Raw genomic sequence first — 8,435 nt, forward strand, 5'->3', positions numbered from 1 at the left:
CATCATCAAAGATGGATTATCTAGTCATTCGCGTTAATACTGTTTGTGGGAGTTTGATGTGGACTAGCTTCTGCATTTGCCTTTGTAACAGAAAAAGCACTTGTAAATATGTTACTTTTCTGAGTGACGTAAGACATCGGATAAACACAGCTCTTTATTCCTCACATGAGCAAGGTAATATAAAGGCTCAAGTTGCCTTTGACAATGTGGTGGTGGAACTGAACATTCCTGAACTGCTGAGATGTGTGTGGTGAACGTGCTCCCTCAATGCTGTGAGGTCAGGGGTTCCAAGGTTGCTTCTACATAGGGACTTTGCTGCCAAAGGCAGCAAAAATCTCCTAACGCAAGTGATGTGACTTACTGCAAAATTCCAGCTTCACAGGTTCTGACTGTGGTCTGCCACCCTGGCTTTGACCCTCTGAATAACCAGGTCAGATTGACTTCTATAGGCTGGAGAGCCTGACAAAACTGGTTTTGCACTTGAAGGCTGGCCAAAGTTTAATGGTCATATCTGCCACAATGGCAATTGGAAGCTTAAAAACAATTCAGAGGGGCAGAAATGTCCTTATTTTTTTCCCAGCAGACAACACGGACACTGCATGGGAAATGTAGGCTTATCTCTGAGATGGGTTTGGAATCATTTCACTTCGTCTTTTCATCGAGCAATCTCTTTTAATGTGAGATAAATTATTTTAAAAGATGCGTACTTTTTCAACTGACAAATTCTTTATTTTTATGCAACACATTTTTCGCTTCAGGTAGAAAGTTTAAACTTCAACAAAGAACAGTGAAGATGAATTCATTTCATGCACCGGCTAGAAATAATTTTCCCTGTAGTTTAGAAATACTAAAGGGTTTAATTTGCTGAAAACATTTGACTTGGAGTGCACAGCTGTGCGCCTAGGTGCAGTGAATTTGTTAATTAGTGTTAACAGGATGGGTGCTAACTCTTGTCCACACTTCTAAATTATTCCTGGGAGAAACAGGTCTAACCTGATATTAATATATTTTTGGTTTGTTAAGTGTAACTCATAGAATCAAACAATTTTACAGTGCAGAAGGAAGCATCACAGCTCTCTGAGACAGCCATCCCTTAATCCTAATGCCCTGTCCTTAACCCACTCTCTTTTGTGAATATTTCTTTTTCAAAAATATATCCACTTCCCTTTTAAAATATAGTACGGATGTTGCTTCTACCACAGTTTCTGGTCCTAACAATCATCTGCCTTAAAAAAACAAATGTTTCCTAATTTCCTGCTTTGTTCTTTTGTTGTCAATCCTAAATTGATGCCCTTTAGTTTCCGAGTCACTGATTGGTGGAAATAATTTATCCCATTTTACCTTTATCAGCGAATGTGCAAACGTACTGTACTCAGGGTTTATTTGATTCAAGCTCTTGACGCTGGCATGAAAGTAACAATGGAAACTGGCAAGAATGTGAGGGGTGAACCACAGGAGATAACTTTTGGTACAGGTCAAAGAGGCATCTTGCTGAAACATGGGCATCACTTGGAACTTCTCACTTCCTGGAGAAGAACAAGCAGGAGGTTTGAGAGGATAGGGAACAAACCACCAAGATGTGCTCCTGCCCAACTCAGTTCAACTCCTGTAGATACCCTACTGTACTTCCCGGCATTGTAGACTTCCCTGCAGATACCAAGCCAAGTTGCGTATAAGTGACAATCAGCAAAAGGAACTCCTTGCTTCACGATGTTATCTAGCTGGGTGGTGAACCCTAATCAGACTGACTTGCATATTCTCAAGAGGCAAGTGGCTCCCTCCCAGGATCGCACTTGTGAAGCATCATATGTCTTATCAGTTGCTCGAGATCATAGTGATTCCAACGACCTGGAGTCACAGTGCGACTCTGCTCTGCAGCAGCCAATCCACCTTTAACTGTGATTTCCGCTACCTCCTGAACTCATAATAGGCCAGAGGTGGTGCTTCATCAAACTCACCACCGCCTTCTCAAGGGCAATTAGTGGTGGACAATATGGCCTAGCCAGTGACACCCACATCGCGTGAAAGAATAAAAAAAACACTTTATTTTATGTTGACCAGCTTCACATGCTGACCCAGTGTGTCTCTGCAAATAAATAAGTGTGGGATAATTGGCAGTGGTCTTTATTATTTACCTCAGCACTTCTCATCAAATCAGACACACACCGGTTGTAGATCGCATACAATTGTGTCCCTTGTGGGGCCCTCTGTTTTGTGCTGGGTTGACCTTTGACCCCTAGAGAGCACTTTGTCATTCCTGCCCACTGCCCATAAGTATCTGTAGAGTAGCCATTTTGGGATAACCTTGATCCCTTTTTACAAACCTGAGCACTTGACCACTGATTGACACACTGAGTACTATTTAGTTTGTTATGCCCATATTAATGGGATTGGCAGGTGATTGACCAGCATTATTAGGTGAGCTCTAATCAGCTTAGTACCACCCGACCTCCAGACTGAGCTTGACAGTTTCTGATGGCTCTGATAAATAAAGGAAGAGAAAATAACACACTTGTAATGAGAACAAAATAAAGCTCTGGGTAGGTGAAAGTGAGCAACTTTGTAAAGGTTACGGTAGATGTTAGTCTGATCCCATTCGCATACCCAAGCTTAGAGCTGCAGAGGCAGCATGTCTGAAGCAAGAGGCGTGAGGATCGGTGAACCTTGGGTTCTCGTCTGAATTGTGGTGAACTGTTGGCATTGCTCCCTTCACTGCAGTAAGCTTACGGAATATGCCAAGTTGGCTGCTGGTGAGGCAGTTGACACTCGGTTAAGTCCTGGGGGCTGGGGAGGCAGGTGGTGACCGGGAGCTGGCTCTGCGCGAGGTGGGACAACCTTGATTTCTGCAGTCAAGGTAGATCTACTGCTCCTTCTGGCTCCTACAGCAAAGAGTTTCTTTAAAAAAGAGGAAGACACTTGACTTCAGTTTTGCAGCTGCTTGGCTGCTGGATAATCCTGCGCAGAGTAGGTGAAGAATTTGTCAAATGGGTCCTTTAATTGGTTTCCTGATGGCTAATACCTCATCAAAAAATGGCCTATAATTCCAGACCTGACTCCAAAGAGAAGTAATATATCAGCTCTCTGGACAAGGCCATGCCCTACAGTTTGGATTTGACAACGCACACAGTATAACTCCTGCACATTGAAAAAATATATATCCTGGGGATATGGATTTGCTGGCACTTATTGCCCATCCCCAGTTACCCTTGAGAAAGCAGTAGTCAGGCGGCTTCACGAACTGCTACAGTCAGTCTACTGAAGGTGAACCCACAGTATGGTTAGGTAGGACGTTCAAGGCTTTTGCTCCACCGACAATGAATGAACGGCAATATACGTCCAAGTCCGGATGGTGTGTGACTTGTAGGGAACTTGGAGGTGAACATTTTCCTTGCCACATCTGCTGCCCTTGTCCATATTGGGTGATAGTGGTTTGTGAGGTATTGTTGAAAAAAAACCTTGGGGAAATGCCGCAGTGCATCCTGTAGACAGCACACGTTGCATTCAGGGCATGCTGGTGGTGGAAGGGCGGAAGTGACAGATGGGCTGCTGATCAAGTGAACTGCTTTGTCCTGGATGTTGTCAAAAGTTGCACCTTATGAGTACATTTTGAGCTTACTTGAAGTTTATTTAAATAGTTTAACGAGTGTAAACACTCTTCCATGTGACCATGAGCCATTTCGATTTAAACCACCGACAAGGAAGCTTTGCGCATAGCTGCAAGCAACTGCGTGCTTAGCTCTCCCCAGAGCAGTAATAAATGAACAACAACAACTTGCATTTACATAGAGCCTTTAAGTCCCATGGCACTTCGCACTCGGCAAAAAGTTGATATTGAGCCAAAGTGGGAGACATGAGGCCAGGTGACCAAAAACTTGGGCAGAAAGTAAGCTTTGCAGGAGCATCACAAAGGAGGAGAGAGAAGGCCCACTGGGCTGGATTTTAGAAGCAGGTTGGAGTCGGGATTGGAGGTGGGTGTGCCCATAATTTCACACCACCGGCTGTTGTGCCAGCTTGGAGCCTTGATCCCAACCCTGAGGCACTTTTGGAGACATTGGATTGGGCTCCGATCAGCTGCATATCAGCATGAGTCAGGTAATCAATTGAGGGCAGTTGGGCCAATTACTGTGCCTATTAGTGCTCCAATCCCATGGGAACAGGACCTTAATAGGCTCTGTAATTGGCCCTAATTGCACTCAATTGACTACCCAACTGGGATTTCGAGTTGGCAATGCAGGCAAGTGACGTCGGTCTGGACCATGGTCAGGTAACCATGGCGGGCTCACTTAGGGAGTGGGGGGAGCTGTGATTAATCTGATGAGGGGGTCCCCACATCTGCACCAGTCATGACCACAAGTCCCCAGCCGCGACTGCGAGCTGTCCTGTGGAGGGGGGGCTGTCTCTCCATGATCATGGCCAGGCAGCTGTGGCCATTTTAAATTAATAAAACCTCTTTTTGCACCCTCTCTATCTCCATTACCAATCAGCAGCTCCTACATCGGCTGGTAGGACTGCTGATGCGTCAGTACTGGAGGTCCTCCCATTGACCCTGCATCGTTGGGAACTCATCCAAGACCATTCTTAATTGGACAGCGAGCCCATTCCCTGCCATTAATTGACTTGCCCTTTAAAAATTTGGAGATGGAGGGGGTGGGGGAAGCATGTCTGGAATACACAGGGCGCAGTCAGGACCTGGAGCTAAACCAGCAGCTGGGCTCCCAACCCCAAAGTGCAAATCCCGGCCACTGTGGGGAACTGTTTGGCACCCCAACACACAGAAACATTTAGTGCAGCAGGCATACCAGAAAAGTGGCCAAAGTAATGCCCAGGGCCTGCAGGAGTTGGCAAGGCTTCAGAGAAAAGATATCAGATCTCAATAAATTTACTAAGTTAAATCATTGTTGTGAATGAAAGCACCAACCTGAAGTACAAACACAGGAATTTCTTCTCTGCTAACAGATTGATTCTTAACTGCCAAAGGTTACTAATCAGTAAGAGATTTACTGGATTTACAGCTGTGAAGACAAAAAGTGCTCTTTTTCAGTGGATCATTTACAATGTATACTAGTTACAGTTAGGAATTCATATGGATTCGCCCAGTGACCATGCATCCCCAATATGTAGCCTGCCTCTGAAGCAGTACAGTTGCTTGATATCGTTAGTGCTCTATATACTTTCAGTACGTTTCAGTTACTCTTCTGCTGGCAAAACAAGATGTCTTTAGTCACTACAAACTGCATTTCGTGTATGGCATAAAACACCTGGCCATTATAGGATTGAGGGAAATGGAAGATTGAAGCTTCCTCCAGGGATAAATACTTACGTTGGATAATTTGGTCCAACTGAAAATCACAAATGCGCTCAACTCGAGTGGCTTCACAGACTTGTACAATATAAATAGTGCTTCAAGGCATTTTTTTTATTGACACCCCATTTTAACATCATCTTCTCTTCCATGTGTTTCAGAATGGAAGGTAAAGTATCTGCCACAGCTGGTATGTCCAAGCGAACCAGCACCCTACTGTACTGTCACCATCACTGTTAAGCACAGGCAAAGCTACATAGACTCCAAAGTAATTAGATAGGAAAGAAGAACTTGCATCTTATTTAGTTCTTTATAAATTGTCAAGAATGCTTTATAGCCAATCAAGTACTTCGCATTATTGCAATATAGGCAAACACAGATGGGGGGGTGGTGGGGAGGTGATGTAGGAACAGAACAGCAGTTCCCATATTTTGTTTACTGCACATCCCCTTCCAGATCTTCCAGCGGCCCATGTAATCCCAACATCATATAGGCCTAATGTTTTGATCCCGTTGATCCTCGAGCATTTTACAAATTATAACATGCACATACAACTTAAACAATGGCCTAATAGTACTACTCACTATTGATAGTGATGGATGAGGTTGTTTGTTCAAGCAGAGTTGCATAACGCCGGGAGTGATGTGTGATGAGTTGTAAATTGTGTTTTGAACAGACACTGACGATAGTTTGACTTTATTCCAGGTAGTGATGAAAATCAACTTTCACGCAGGTAAACTGTAGTAAACAATATCAAAACCTTGACAGCCCTGTCTGACAATTCAGTGAACTCTACTCACAAAGCCCCCGACTTAGTTTTGAGCTCACTTAGATTGGTCAGTTGCTGAGCAACTGAAACCATGCTGTAGTGTATGCTAATTGGAGATAAGGTCTTTGTATGTCATTGTCTCTGTGTATCTTTATTTTCATTGATACATCTTGAAGTAAATTGACTACTTCATTTAATAAATTCCCAGAGAGTTTCAAAGCTTGGTCCGTATGGCCTATTATAAAAAAGCAACATTAAATAATAAAAGTAATTCATAAAATACATCATTAACAATTTCCCCTGCATATTCCCCAGAGACATCTTGCATACCCACACGTCGCACAGTTTAGAAAGGCATGATGCAGTGTGAGGTTAGGCACAGTGCACGGCTCAGGAGAAGCAAGTGATCTTTGCTGAAGGTCTTTGCTATATGCCTACAGTTTCAGAGCAGAGATTGATATCTGCTTAGGATCAACCATAAGACGTGCTTTCTGTGTAGAAATTACATGGCAAGGTCTGAGGGAGTAGGGGGCAGTCTAGCACCCATATCCATGCTGTTGTGGATAAGCTATTATCTGCTTTGTAGTCTGCTATACAAAGGTGGCAACTCTTTTGATTCTGAAGCTGAACTTCAGTGGCATAGGCCATCTGCACAAAAGCATATTTTGCCATTGCCCCAAGGGAATCCCTTAGAAGTGACTGAGTCAGTGTCACTTACCTGCAACAAAGCATTAACAAATGTGACGAACATAGAACTAAAAGAAGAATCATAAGAACCATTCCCGCCCCATATAGTGGATGAACTAACTGCACAATTTGAACATTACCCTGTGTATTTATATCTTATTGGTTAGAAAAAAGCAGGAGTCCTGGAAAAGATGAGAATAGATGATGAAGGGTTTGCCTTATGAGGAAAGGTTGAGCAGGTTGGGCCTATACTCATTGGAGTTTAGAAGAGTGAAAGGTGGAGAGGGCTGAATCGTCTCAGATTTGCACTAAGTGCGGTAGCGGGCGGGTAAAACAACCAGCCAGTTTTTCACGCCGTATTGTCCTAAACCCGCCTCATTACTTATGCATTCCCAGGAAACACACCGTTTCCATGGTGGGCGGGTTCACATTCACCCACCACACCATCACCTCGCCCTTTCATCACGCCGGGCGCCATATTTAAAGCCCAGCCACACGCACACATCTCAGCGTTTCCAGCCCATGACTGCAGCAGGGAAGATGTCCACAAAAGGCAAAAGTTAATAAGACATAGTTGCACGGCCTGGCAATGAGTGTTAATCACTTGTAAATACTGTCCACTATTGTCAATAAACTCCCAAGAATGTTTCCCTGCCTATGGCTCCTTGTTCTGATGAACAGTGTTACTGTCACTCAGATGTGAAACCTTTCTGCACAAGATAAAGGCAGGTGTCTCAGTCCAGGGCCTCTTCCACGTGCTTTGTGCAACCTTCAGATCAAAGTGATGGTCCGGCCTCACACTCCCTGGACACATTACTGATGCCTGCACCTCGATGGTGCTTGTCATTGCTGCCAGAATGTCATGGGCAGGTGTCACAGAGTTCCATCATTCTCTCTGTGTGCTCTCAGCACCTTTAAGGTGGGGCTGGCCCCCATCTCTTCAGCGTCTGTGACCAGTGACGCTGTGCTCCTGAAGGGGCCAGGTGCTGAAGACGGACAAAGAATCAGATGCTTCTAAAGTTTCATGGCTGCATCTCTATAAGATGACCCTGATCACAGAGTGCAAGCAAGTTGCTCATGGCCAGACAGGAGTCAGATATTCTCAGAGGCTATGAGAAGATCTATGGAGTGTCCTCACTGCATGTCATCGTCATCCTTCTGGAATCGAGCGACTGTTAGGGCCTCTGCTGAATATCCATGACAGGAGCATTAACACAGAGCATACATAAGCTGCCATAAACCAGACTGGTGTCAAACAATCACAGGCGCAATGTGAGGATCTATGGTGTCTCCTTACTGCATGTCGTCATCATCCTCCACAAATCTAGTAGCTATGAGGCCCTCCCGAGTGCTCCTGCCTCGTCTAACCAGTTCGAGGGCCTCATTGCCGTCAGCATCGCCCTCGAGGACTTCCTCACCCTTAACCCCGTTGGTATCATTCTCAACGGAGGAGACCTCCCGCTCCTCCATATCCTCCTCAGCCAGCTCCCCTCCCCATTGCAGCACCAGGTTGTAAAGGGCCCAGCAGGTGACAATGACGCGTGACACCCTCTGTGGACTGTATTGCAGGGCTCCACCAGACCGGTCCAGGCACTGGAACCTCATTTTCAACATCCCGATGGTCTGCTCCACCAAGGTGCGAGTTGCAGCATGAGCCTCGTGTTACCTTTGTTCTGC

Source organism: Cetorhinus maximus, chromosome 26 (assembly GCF_964194155.1).
Source record: "Cetorhinus maximus chromosome 26, sCetMax3.hap1.1, whole genome shotgun sequence".
Taxonomy (NCBI): domain Eukaryota; kingdom Metazoa; phylum Chordata; class Chondrichthyes; order Lamniformes; family Cetorhinidae; genus Cetorhinus; species Cetorhinus maximus.